The sequence below is a fragment of the Lepidochelys kempii genome, chromosome 3 (assembly GCF_965140265.1).
Source record: "Lepidochelys kempii isolate rLepKem1 chromosome 3, rLepKem1.hap2, whole genome shotgun sequence".
NCBI classification, from domain to species: Eukaryota; Metazoa; Chordata; order Testudines; family Cheloniidae; genus Lepidochelys; species Lepidochelys kempii.
Window position 1 is genome coordinate 195,178,849 of NC_133258.1, and position 13,913 is coordinate 195,192,761.

Here is a 13,913-nt window from a genome sequence, read left to right on the forward strand (position 1 = left end):
ACAATCCATCGGTGATCTTCCTGATAACACCATCCTGGCCACAATGGATGTAGAAGCCCTCTACACCAACATTCCACACAAAGATGGACTACAAGCCATCAAGAACACTATCCCCGATAATGTCACTGCTAACCTGGTGGCTGAACTTTGTGACTTTGTCCTTACCCATAACTATTTTACATTTGGGGATAATGTATACCTTCAGATCAGCGGCACTGCTATGGGTACCCGCATGGCCCCACAGTATGCAACATTTTTATGGCTGATTTAGAACAACGCTTCCTCAGCTCTCGTCCCCTAACGCCCCTACTCTACTTGCGCTATATTGATGACATCGTCATCATCTGGACCCATGGAAAAGAAGCCCTTGAGGAATTCCACCATGATTTCAACAATTTCCATCCCTCCATCAACCTCAGCCTGATCCAGTCCACACAAGAGATCCACTTCCTGGACACTACAGTGCTAATAAACGATGGTCACATAAACACCACCCTATACCGGAAACCTACTGACCACTATTCCTACCTACAGGCCTCCAGCTTTCACCCTGACCACACCACACGATCCATTGTCTACAGCCAAGCTCTACGATACAACCGCATTTGCTCCAACCCCTCAGACAGAGACAGACACCTACAAGATCTCTATCAAGCATTCTTACAACTACAATACCAACCTGCGGAAGTGAAGAAACAGATTGATAGAGCCAGAAGAGTTCCCAGAAGTCACCTACTACAGGACAGGCCTAACAAAGAAAATAACAGAACGCCACTAGCCGTCACCTTCAGCCCCCAACTAAAACCGCTCCAATGCATTATTAAGGCTCTACAACCTACCCTGAAGGATGACCCAACACTCTCACAAATCTTGGGAGACAGGCCAGTCCTTGCCTACAGACAACCCCCCAACCTGAAGCAAATACTCACCAGCAACCACATACCACACAACAGAACCACTAACCCAGGAACCTATCCTTGCAACAAAGCCCGTTGCCAACTGTGCCCACATATCTATTCAGGGGACACCATCACAGGGCCTAATAACATCAGCCACACTATCAGAGGCTCATTCATCTGCACATCCACCAATGTGGTATATGCCATCATGTGCCAGCAATGCCCCTCTGCCATGTACATTGGTCAAACTGGACAGTCTCTACGGAAAAGAGTAAATGGACACAAATCAGATGTCAAGAATTATAACATTCATAAACCAGTCGGAGAACACTTCAATCTCTCTGGTCATGCGATTACAGACATGAAAGTCGCTATTTTACAACAAAAAAACTTCAAATCCAGACTCCAGCGAGAAACTGCTGAATTGTAATTCATTTGCAAATTGGATACAATTAACTTAGGCTTGAATAGAGACTGGGAGTGGCTTAGTCATTATGCAAGGTAGCCTATTTCCCCTTGTTTTTTCCTACTTCCCCCCCCCCCAGACGTTCTTGTTAAACCCTGGATTTGTGCTGGAGATGGCCCACCTTGATTATCATATACAATGTAAGGTGAGTGGTCACTTTGGATAAGCTATTACCAGCAGGAGAGTGAGTTTGTGTGTGTGGGGTGAGAAAACCTGGATTTGTGTTGGAAATGGCCCACCTTGATTATCATACACATTGTAAGGAGAGTGGTCACTTTGGATAAGCTATTACCAGCAGGAGAGTGAGTTTGTGTGGGGGGGGGAGGGCGGGGGGGTGAGAAAACCTGGATTTGTGTTGGAAATGGCCCAACTTGATTATCATACACATTGTAAGGAGAGTGATCACTTTAGATAAGCTATTACCAGCAGGAGAGTGGGGTGGGAGGAGGTATTTTTTCATGCTTTGTGTGTATATAATAAGATCTTCTAAACTTTCCACAGTATGCATCCGATGAAGTGAGCTGTAGCTCACGAAAGCTCATGCTCAAATAAATTGGTTAGTCTCTAAGGTGCCTTTTCTTTTTGCGAATACAGACTAACACGGCTGCTACTCTGAAACTTCAGAATCAGTAGTGAGTACAGATGGGATTAAAGTGGTGATACATCATTGTGACTAATAGGAAATTCCCTCACCATAAATTCTAGATAAGCTGCCCAAAGGATTGGGGGGAAAAAAGATCGCTCTTCATGGAGAGCCAATTTTACCCAAAGTTTTCTCTACTGGACGTTTGTTCTGGGTTCTAAAGAGCACTGGCGAAATACTATGGCTATAGTGCATTGAACGGTTAGGAAGGGTCACCTCTCTCAGGGTCACAGCACTCTGCCTGATCCATGTCCTGGGATGGTCCCTATAGAACTCCTGTAGCTGGCATAATTTAGTGTAACTCTGAAGTTGCTCTGAGTTACACCAGGGCCTTTTTCAGACCCCAGTTGCCCCAGGAAAAGGGAGCTGGAGCACAGCTACCCCCTCCCTGCAACACACAGTCCTTGTCTGTGCAGAGCGTAATCTCAGTGCGGGCGGGACTCCAGCCCTTTGTTCAAAAACTGAGGGTCGAGTCCAAAAAGGCTCTGTGAGGCAGCTTCGGAGAAATGCAGGTCGGTGTTCAGTATCTCTGAATACGGACCAACAGATTGGGGGAAGTCACGTGCAGTAAAGGACCTATGGAACATCAAAGGTCTGTATGCCATTGTTTCTCTTTAAGGGTGTCCCTTTTGCACTAACACAAATCTCCCACCATATGATGTCAACACTGTGATCCCAACCCCTGCTTCCATGTGGAGAACAGCATCCTCGAGCCAAGATCCCCTTTGCAACTATTATCTACCATAGTTCCACAGGAGAGTCTGTGTTTCAGCTTAGTTAGCTAAGCATTGGGCTGTACTGGGACATGTGGGGGCGGGGAGGGGCTGTGCTGCAGCAGGAGCCCCCAGAGATATTCTGGCTGACTCAGCCAGGCTGCCTGTGCGGGCGTATGTGCCTTGAATAGCTCCTGTTCTGTGTCTGAGACCCTCTCCCTCACTCCTGTGCCAGCCTTGTCCACAGAATGACTTGCCCTGTCCGTTTTGTGGGATCGGAGGGAAAGATCTGATGATACCTTCAGCATTAGATGCTGCCGTGCCTGGTCCCACCGACAGAACTCCTACTGATTTCAGTGGTACCAGGATTTGGCCTCAGGAGTGCAAGTGTAACACCGACAGCCCCTGGTCGTCGGCGGGTGGGATTGAACCTGGGACTTCTGGAGCTTAGTGCATGAGCCTCTACAGCATGAGCTAAAAGTCAACTCACTGTTAGCAGACTCATTTTCTCTCTCTCTTTAAGTGGTCTCAGTGTCACTAGATGGGACAGAACACCACACCCAGAAGGTGTGTGGGTTACACAAGGACCAAGGTTATGGCTATCCCATGAGCAGGTGTGCCTGGTAGAAGAGAAGGCTACTTATACCTTGTCCCCGACCACTCCTTTCCCTGCCTTTCCTAGCTAGTCATAATCTAGTGCATTGTATGCAGAAGCACTCTGAGATACCCATCTCCCCAAAAGGATTCCTTGAGCCAGCATTATTAGTGTGTGGCAAGAGCAGTGCCAGTTACCTTTGGAGCTAGCTCCTCCTTATAACCATGCTTTTCAATGGTGCGCCTTTCCCACAACCACCACGGCTTCCCCAAAACAAAACCCAGCCCCCTGCAATTGCACATGTCTCATCTGAGGGCAGATTTCTGTTCTGTTTTTGTTTTACGATAAGGCTGGAGGTGGAAGAGGAACTCAGAAAGAGTTGAAGTTATGGTGTAATTAAAATCAAGCACATAAATCAGCTGCCTGCCCTTGACTCTGAAAATGTTTCTCGTTTTTCTTTGGTGGAAGATGGGGGTGACTTTTCAAAGAAAATGCTTTGGGCATGTGGACCTCATGCTAAGTTTGGCAGACGATGAGTTAACGAGGAGGTCCAGTGGGTGGGAATTGAGGAGGCCCTAGGTATTCTTTCTCTGTCCTGACCAGCCCTGCACTGTTCAGCAAGGAAAAGGAGTCAGCAGTTCCTTTGACAGGCAGCTAGGAAGAAGTAGGACACTGACTCATCTTGCAAACTTCTGTAGGTGCCTATCTATGGATTAGGATGCTTAACTTTAGGCACTCCGTTTGAAAACCTGACCCATTATTGTTAGACAGTGTGAGCTGATGGGATATCCCTATAGGCCCAAGGTGGATGCAAGTGGCTAGTGCGGAGGGAAGAGTTCTGAGTAAGACATTCCAATAATGTAGCGTTTATGGCAGAAGTGAAAGAGGTGAGAAAAACTTGCTTTCAGCTGCCTCCATCTCCAACACTGCCTGTGATTTGCTAATCTGGCCTTGAACAAGTACTCTGGTGTCCAATGAAATCTGTTTAATATCTTAGGTTGGGGAAGAGGAGTGGAGTTTACAGGATGTTTCTATTTTCAAAGCGAGATTCTCAACTGCTCCTGTCTCACTCATTTACTCAACCATGAAAGCACTTAACATCTAGACACATCACCACACCTTTTTCTAAACTAGAGAAACCCCCAGGAAGCTGAGAGGTCCTAAACTAATAAACGTAATAATCAAAACCACCGGGCAGTGACTTTAATGAAAACAAGCTGCTTGACTTTGCCCTTGAAAGTTTATGGTGTTTAAAACAATTGTAAACATGTCAGTATACATGGATACCGTTTCCATAGCAGCATAGCAACAGTTGGGGGCTTGCTCCCAAACATATCCAAAAAGAAACTAAAAATAGTTTGTCTGTTGCATCAAAATATGTATATGTCTTCAGACAGTCCTACATGCAACAGGAGTTTGTGGACCGCCATCAACTTTCCTAAAAGGGCATCTGCAAATGGCTATTTTTATTAAATGCAACAACTTCAGAAGTAATGGGCCTGATTCTCCACTGCCCAGTATTCCAGGTAGTCATTTCAACCCGTGCAAAGGGTGTGTGTCAAATGCTACCAGGTCAGAGTGGTAGTGGGTTTACACCCACTTTGCACTCGTGTAAAATACTTACACAAAGTGCAAGGCAATGGAGAATCAGGCCCAACATGTGCTGAACGCCTCCGAGGTCCAGGCCAAGAGGCGATTCCAATACATTATTAGCTTAGAACTACTCTTCTTCCATTCTTTCCCTTTACTTTGTCTCACAGTTTCTAGACCCACCATGGAACACTGGTTCCCACCTCAATTGACACAGACCTGAACTGCAGACGAGAGCCAAACTATAGGTAAAAACCATGGGATTTTTGCTCCTGTTCTGTGTGTGGGCGTGTTTGGGAGGGGTACGTGTGTGTATATATATATGAGAAAAGCAAGGGGATGGGTTAATGTTGTATGATTTTTTTATTTAAAATCGCTCGGTATTTGATACCCTTTGGAACAGAAATTAATTTGAAATGTTTTATTGTTAGTCAAGTGCTCTATTGACATGGGATGATAGAAACAAAGAGATTCTAAGAGTTTTGTTACGAAGGATCTGATCCTGCCCTCATTGGCCAAACGCCCATTGACTCCAATGAGTCAGGCCTGACAATGATTTTTATAGCTACATATGTAGTTGCGAAAGTTTATATATAGGGGAGTGTGTGTGTGTGTGTGTGTAAAAACTCTTAAATTACAGAGGGCCTTGTGGTCTCCTCTGCGACATATAGCAGTGGGAGCAAAATGGAACAAGAAATTCTCCAGGTATGCAATGGGGAAAAGTGGGGCCAGCAGCGCTTCTGCAGCATGTCCTTTCTGACTCCAGAGATTGTGCAAGCCCCTGTTTGTGGGAACTGTACTGTCAGGGCTCCGTGGATCTGGAGGGAATGGACTGAGACAGGAGGAGGTGAGACAAAGGTGACCGTCATTCTGCACCCCATCATTCCCATGAACTGGGCAGGTGTTTCCCACTACGATTATAATGACAACATCAGCATTAGCTTGTCCTGGTTGTTTCTGCTGTGGTAAGAACTTCTCAGATGGTGCAGCTGGTTGTGTTCAGAGGCAACTACAAATGGGTAGGCCGTGTTAGCCTGGATGCTGAAGGTATGAGCTGGCAACTAATTAAGAGGCATAGGGCCTCGGAATGAATAGCTATTGATGTTTTCTGTTCCCAAAATACTTGGCTGGTTGCACTGTGGTAGCAGATGTGTGTGTGCGGGGGCAGAGCTGGAAAAGTTCTCTCTTAACTTTGAAGCATCACTCAGACAATTTTCAGAAGCAGGTTATTGGATTAGTCAGTGCTGTGCACTGGTATGGCTGGCACTCCCTTTGCTCCTATGCAATTTGTCCCACTGTACTAAGTTGCACAGCCATTTTCTATAATAGGTTCCCAATCTGCACCCCCAATGAGGTCACCAGCAATTGCCTGGGAGCCATGAGCCAGTTTACACTCCCAAACCCAAGACATCCTCTGAAGCCGAGGGAAGTGGATTAATGTGGTATCACAGTGGGATAAAGGGCGGGGAATGTGATATGTGTTTACCAAGAGGTCCTTTTGTAGACAAAAAAATTCTGGGATTAAATAAAGGATTTTGCAGTGATAACATCTTTTTGGCAACTGTACAAAAGTCCCTTGCATTGGACAGTCATTCCTAAGAGATAACGTGTTGCATGATGTCAAAGTAAATAAATCATGCATTGCAATGGGGTAATACAGCATGCACAATAGGAAAAGCGTTTGAGAGAGAGCGCTATGAATGAAAAAGTGAAGAACAACAATTTTCTAGTTAGATAGGACCAAGCAGTAATCGTGATTTTTGGAACCTTTCACAAATAAAAGCATTGAGTTGTGGAGACAAGGTGGGTGAGGTAATATCTTCTGAGACTTGAAGAAGACCTCTGTATAAGCCTGAAAACTTGTGTCTCTCACTAACAGAAGTTGGTCCAATAATAGATATTACCTCACCCACCTTGTCTTTCTAATATCCTGGGACTAACATGGATACAACACTGCACATAACAATGGATGATACTGAATTTTGACTTGAGTCATATTGTACATTTTTCATACACATTCAGGGAACTGCTTGGTATTCAGGAAAACATGTAGGAATCCCCAAAATGTTATGAATCCTAGGAAGAATTAAATCAGAAAATATATACCTGAAGCGTCATATTTATTCATGATTTCCTTTTAAAAATGTGTCAGTCCTCTGATCACAAAGTAGAAAAGATACAGTGAGATGTAAGTAACCAACCATTTTACCATGAATAATGAATATCAAATGGTCAAAGTGCCATTCACAAACAAAGCTTAATCTGATAATAATTCATCTGAACTCTTTGGTAAATACTTAAAGAACAATAAATACAGACAAAGAAAATGAGGATCTGTTCACAAAATATTCACTTGCTCCAATAAGGGGCTACATGCACAAGACATTATTCATAAAAAGTATCTCAACCAGCTCTACTTAGGCTAAAGATTTGCCACTTTGACTATGTAAAAATGCATTTTGGGATAGGAATAAGTAAAAATCATATACATCTTTGCCTATATTTTAAACAGTCAATGACATACTCTAGTTAGAGAATAAATGGTCCCTGCTAGTAGAATCCGTACAGTGAATGTATTGTTGAATTTCATTTACAAAACAATATACAGTATTCATAAAAGTAACATGCAAGGAAAAAATTTTCAATAATAACCAGTATCTGGGAAAATTGCTCACTAGTCAAGCTGAAATTACAGTACAATGTTCTTTCAAGCCTGTAGAGGATGATGATTGAGATCTCACAGATTAACAAACATTCCTTATTGTTGTGGCATCTTTAACTACAAATCAGCATCGGCCTACTTGTCCTTTCTTCTGCTTTTATTTGCAGTGTTAGCCCGGTAATCTGCTTTGACAAATATCGCTGAAAGATTTCTTTCCATGTTTTCTGCACAACAGTGTAACTAGTAAAAATGAGACTAGCAGCTTGTAAACAATAAAATAAACCATGAATGGGGTGCGGAGGAATCCTGAATCATAATATCTTACTATCTTTGTGTCTGTGATCTTACTGGGCATTTTTTCATAGTCTCCTTTTGTTGAGAGTAAATTGGATGGTAATAGGCTAGCTGGCCATTCCTCTCAAGTCTAATCCATAGCCTGAGTAGGCTCATTACTATCCAGGATAAAGCTTCATTCGCTAACGGACAATGGGCCTGATTCTTCTCACACCAATTTCACTCCAGTGTAATTCCGTTAGCATTACTCCTAATTTACAGTCCTTTACTTATTTGTTGTAATGTGGGTGCATGGAACTCGTGACTTGAATAACTACTTGAAGTTTCCAAATAAATCTTGGTTCATTTCTTTAAAAAATCAGGTCCCTACATTAATTGGAAATAGGCAAACAACCAGCAAGCAGACCCTTGTCTGGTCTGCGGCCACTTAAAAAGCCCTGTTGGCAGACATCCATGCAGGAATGGCCCTAGGCATTTTTTCTGCAGCCTCCCTGGAATGGTTGAGGGAGAGGGAAAAAAAAGGCCCTGTAGCCATGGAAGGATTAGCCCAAACCAGATCCTCTGATGGCATAGAACTGGAGTAGAGGCACTTGTGGTACCCTCTTCCTAGGTGCTGCTGTTGTAGGAGATGAGACTGGGGAAAGGGTGTGTTCTCATGCTTTCTGGCAATCCTCCATTCCTAAATCAGGCCCTTGGGGAGTGGGGACACTTGGCAGCTGGCCCTGGGTGGCATCCAGAAAGAGATCTCTTCCTCCCTGAAGCTGACTATAACTACAGTGTGTACCGTCAGACTTGGATCTGCTGCTTAAGTCTCTTTGGAAGATCCTGCCCGAAGAGAGCACAGATATGTAGTCTCCCAACTGAGTTTACTCATAGATTATTTAAAGAAGACCGTTATATCTCTGGCATCTAGAAGTCACAGTGTTTAATGAAGGTTGATGTTAGATGTCCGCATCAAAGTGATTAATATAATCAATAGGGCAGAGAAATGGCAACATAGCTGTGACCCAGCAGTCCCATGGTAAAGGATCCCGTTCTGTAAAAACAACTCTCGTCACAGACCTCACAAACTCACTACACCAAACACATATCTTGAAGGGTATTTATGCACAAGAGGTGAGTTTTCTGTAGATAGCTTACAAGTTATGAGGATTCATAATCAGTGTGAAATGTATGTATGGGGAATATTTAAGGAATAATGTTAATATTGAAAATGTGCTTTATGGTCTTAGAGTAAAAGTTGGTCACCAGGGAATAACAGTTCTCCGTGATGGCCCATTCAAGCAGGAGGGAGTTGTCACCCCTCCCTGGTTATCTAGTGATGCAATACAAGGCTCAGTTGCACAGGCAGCGAGTGGAGCTCCACTTCAGGGAGGCTAGCCCCCCCCAGCTCCACCCCGTCCACCCATAACCCCCTGTTCCCCCCACAGTTGGAACCCCAAGACCCTCTGCTACCCCTACGGCCGTAGCCTTGAGACTCCCTGCCCCCTCCCCCACGGCCGGAACCACAAGCCCCCTCCCCTGCCCAGAGAAGCCCAGAGCACCCCGCCCTTGGCCAGAAGAGTGCCGGGATGGCCAAATCCCCAAGCCCCACCCCCACCTGCCTGGAAGTGCCCTAAGGCTGCTCCCCCGCCCCAGCCTGGAGGAGCCTGCACGAGCCACAGCTGTGCTGTACCTCCTTTCCCCGGACCCCAAGCCTTCCCAGGGAAAAGCGTCTCTTTCCAAGGATGCTTTTGATATGCCCCATGCAGGTTCCGGGGCAGCCGAGGAGGCGGTATTTGCTACTCAGCTTCCTGGGTTCACCATTAATCTCTCTGGAGTCCAAGGAGATTACTGAGGTACCCAAGAAGCTGAATAGCACATTCCGCCTCCTCAGCCACCCTGGAACCTGCATGGAGCATAATAAAGTCAAAACTTCATTGCCAAACCCCTGAACTGGGGGTCTGGGTCCGGTGGCCTCCAGTAGACCAGGCCAATAGGCCTGGCCTATTATACCCGCCGCCCATGCTTAGCTGTCTAGCTTTGCTCCATCCCAAGACTATCAATGGAAAGCCATCGGAGACAAATGCAAACAGTCAAAACCACTTGGATGTAAAAAGGGAACACTACAACAGACAGGGGATCGTCCTGTCTATGAACAGAGAAAATAGGATGTTTCTGTATAACAAGAGGGAGAAGCACTCTTTGTCCATTCACCGAGAAAACAGCCTGTGGAGTAGGGGTGTTTTCATGAAAGTTTGGATCCTGGTTCCTGGGAAGCCAGCCAGCTCTGCAACAGACTTATCTTTGGGGTGGGGACTGGGGACCTACTTTATTAGACAAGAAAGGTAACTCGTAATAACAGTAGGCCCTAGTTCATGACCTGTGATTTTTGTTTTATATTGTAACCATTTGTTTCCATCACTCTTATTTCTAGTAGAATCTCTAGCCTTTCTTAAATAAACCTACTTTTGTTTTATTTTAAGTGCTCTGTGTTATACAGGAGCGGTGATTGAAGGTAAAACTAGTAAACTGGGACACACTGCTCATTTGGGAACAGAGGACCTGGGATTTCTGTGAGTAGCCCATGACAAGGGCTGGATATCACAGGGGATCACTTCAAGGACATTATGGTGCACCTCTTGTTAACCTGCAAGGCAAAGACAGGACTGGCACAACCCAGAGGAGAGTGCATGAGTGGCTAACAGGCTGGTGGTATTAGGGAGCTAACACCTAGCTACCACAGGCAAGGCTCCCTCTCACAAGAGGCAGGAAGTACCATGGTAACTCACAGTCCTGGGTACTCTGAGAACTGTCACAATGGCCAATAGAAAAATCCCTCTGACCTGGGGAACAACTGAGATGTTTTCATTGGACTGGACTGGGAACAGGCCACTTCCTTACAGTCTCTGCATGTCCTGATTCACTGGTTGGTTGGTTGTTTTTTCCTGCATGAACTCTCTTTTCTCTGGTGCCGTCTCTGAGTGTGTAAGGCTGGGGCCTTTTCCTGCAGCCATATTAGGAAAGCAGAGACATGAGCCAAAAAGCAGGAAGTCACATCCTCACATTCCATCTAAATTACATTAAAACAATGTAATATTGGGCTGTTCAGAAGGCGATCCTATCCTAATACCATATAAAGAAACAGATGGTAAGATGGTTAAGGAAAACTTTGTTTGATAGCATTCTGTCTGGCAAGAAGCCACTGATCAACAGTTGTGGTTGTGAAATCCCTACTTCTTTACTGTTTTCTGTTTACTGTCCCCACTTCTCTAGTGTTTATCTGTAGGGTCTTTGTGGTTCTGTGATTGTTTCTGTCTGTTACATAACTAATTTTGCTAGGTGTAAATCAACTATGGTGTTGAGGTCTGATTGGTTAAAGAACTGTTTCATAATGGGCTAGAATGGGTGAAAAATACTGGTTTGCAGGACTGTAGTTTACAATGATTGGTTAAGGCACAGCTCAGCAAGACTCAAGTTTCACTATATAAACTGGGATCCAAAAGGAAGTTCTTTGGAACCAACTCCAGGACACAGCCCCAAGATCAGAGCTGCTAGAGCTCAACACCCTGCCAATCATACCAGGCAGAAGCTGGAGTCCCCGCATGACCTGATCCTGACTGGCCAGCAGGAAAAGTTCATCTGCCTTATTGGGAGTGGTGAGAATTGTATGCTTAGCATGTGTATTCTGTTTTGGTGATTGCTAATAAATAGAGGGTAAGTAGGATATTACTGTGTAAGGCTCTTTCACTGGTAAAAGATCCTGTGAACCCACAGAAGATTACACCCTGAGCCCTAGGAACTGCATATGGGTGTTATACCCTGAGCCTATGGAGGGGTAAAGCCCTGAGCCCATGGTGGAGTAGAGCCCAGAGCCCACGGAGGGATAAAGCTGGGTGCCTTATACCCATAGCCCTAGGAACTGGGAAAGGGTGGGGGTGCCTAAATTAACAGGGTTATGGTTTGAGCCCACGGAAGGGTAAAGGTGGGTTCCCTAGGGAGAGTGCGGGTAACAAGTGCTGCTTTTAAGTGTTTTGGCAATCACTCTTCCAAGGCGGTGTTTTTTGCTTCTTTTCTGGTACTGCTGGGGCGGGGATGTGTTTCCCATGAGGTGAAATGGGTAAGCACATTATTTCACTTAACAGGAACAGTGAACAACAAGGATTTCCTGAGGAGAAAACAGATGCTATGTGAGGTTTCACTCTTCCCTCACCCCCCTTCTCTTATGACTACAGTAAGATTACTCAACTCTACTAATTATACTGTCATCCTAATAGAATCCCTCCCACCCCCAAAATCCTGGCAGCAGAGTTATACATCTTTCAGTGGGAGTTAGTTTGTACACATTTTCTATCTTGAATGTATGATAAAAATCAGCTGAAAGACTTCATATCAGTGCTTTCCTGGGGCCTGATCTAAAGCCCACAGAAATATATGGAAGATTTTCAGTGAGTTTTGAATCAGCCTCCCGAGGCCTTTTATTATGGCCCTGCAGTGGAACAATGTGAGAGAAGCTTGATGTGTATACTGTATGAGGGAAAGAGAAGGAAAAAATGGCCTGAACGCACTGCTAGGAACCAGGAGTTTTGGCTTTTGAATCCTAATTCTGACGCTGTGACCTTGAACAAGTCACTTTATCTCACTTTTTTACAATCCATAAAATGAGAATGAAAACATTTAGCTTGCTCCCTGACGGGGTGTTGTGAAGATTAATATTTCTCATGTGCTTTGAAAACAGCCAAGTATTGTTGTTATTACATAACAACTGTTGCTAGGTAGGGAAAACTTATGGTGACCAGATCCAGACGCAGACACTAGGCCTGTGTTTGATGTCCTTTGACAGGTCAAAGTGGTTCTAGCACGGATATAGAAAGATCCCAATTTTGTATTTTCTTCCTCTTTATTTATATGCATTTTTTATTTTCCTGTACAACCATTTGTATGGCAGGACATAGCATGCAGCCAGCTGAACATACAAGATACACCGTGTACCAGCTAGAATGTGGCCATCTGTGTGCTTGAGTGCAGATTTCAAATAGGAGAATCCTCCCAATGCACAGCACTTGCTGTCTGTAATCATCTTCAAAGCACTGTACAGACATTAACTAATTAGTCCTCACAACACCCCTTTGAAGTTGGTAAGTGTTCTCTTACTTCAAGAGCTTCTGCTCCAATCCTGTGTGCAGGTTGCCATCCATGCACCCCACTTTTTTGGGAACATGTCAATTCAGACTCCTTCAGGCTGCTAAGCAACTAGAGTGACAGCTTCCACCAGCGGTAGTGCCCCGGAAGTAGCTAGCTTCACTGTATAGGAGGCCTCCTTCAGCAGTTTGTACATGCTGATATTCCCTGTGCGGCCGCTTCATGGGCCATGAAAAAGGCCCCATCTGCACTGGGAAATTGGCTGAATTCAGAAACTGTTTTCGACATCTGGTCTTGAAGACTGTTTCAGCTCATATAGCTGAGCCAGAAAAGGCAGATCAAACTAATCTAGATAGTTTCTTATACCATCTGAATGCCTCACAAACAGCTCAAGGGTGGGCGGTGAGAGCAGAGGGGAGAGGTCATTGAATTTCTCTTCCCCCTTTCCTCACAGTTGGGACTATGCTTTTTAAAAAATGATAATTTTCCTCTCTATTTTTGTCTATTTCCTTCAGTTTTGTCTTCTCCTTCTCCCTTTCTCTTCACTCTTGGCTTCATCCCTTTCTCTATTTCTAAGTATTATGGATTAGGAGAGTATTTAATACAGACAGATTTTGCTACATCTGCCGCCTTGCGCCTCCCTTGGAAGCATCTGGTGTTGGCAACTATCCTGATGGAGACAGGACATTAGACGAGCTGGCTCCTGGATCTGGTCCAGTATGGCAATACCTCTGTTCCTATGGCTATGTCTACACTGCAGAGTTTTGTCGCCAAAAGTGATGCCGCTTTAATTAAAGCGTTTTAATTAAACCGCTGTTGCATGTCCACACTATGCTCCTTGTGTCGGCAGAGTGCATCCACACTAGCAGCTCTTGCGTCGACACAGAGATCAATGCACTGTGAGTAGCTATCCCACTGTGCACCTGGCCT

At 44.8% G+C, this 13,913-nt stretch overlaps 1 protein-coding gene across 2 annotated transcripts in view; it reads left to right on the forward strand.

Annotated features, from left to right (window-relative positions):
• PELI1 (pellino E3 ubiquitin protein ligase 1) overlaps positions 1–13,913 on the forward strand; it is a 146,410-nt gene that overhangs the window by 59,466 nt on the left and 73,031 nt on the right. The window contains exon 2 of one of the 2 annotated variants that reach the window (XM_073339509.1): positions 5,077–5,154. The exons of the other annotated variant lie outside the window; for it this stretch is intronic. The gene's annotated coding sequence lies outside the window, so the exon portion shown is untranslated. The remainder of the gene's footprint in view (positions 1–5,076; positions 5,155–13,913) is intronic. 2 annotated transcript variants of the gene reach the window in all.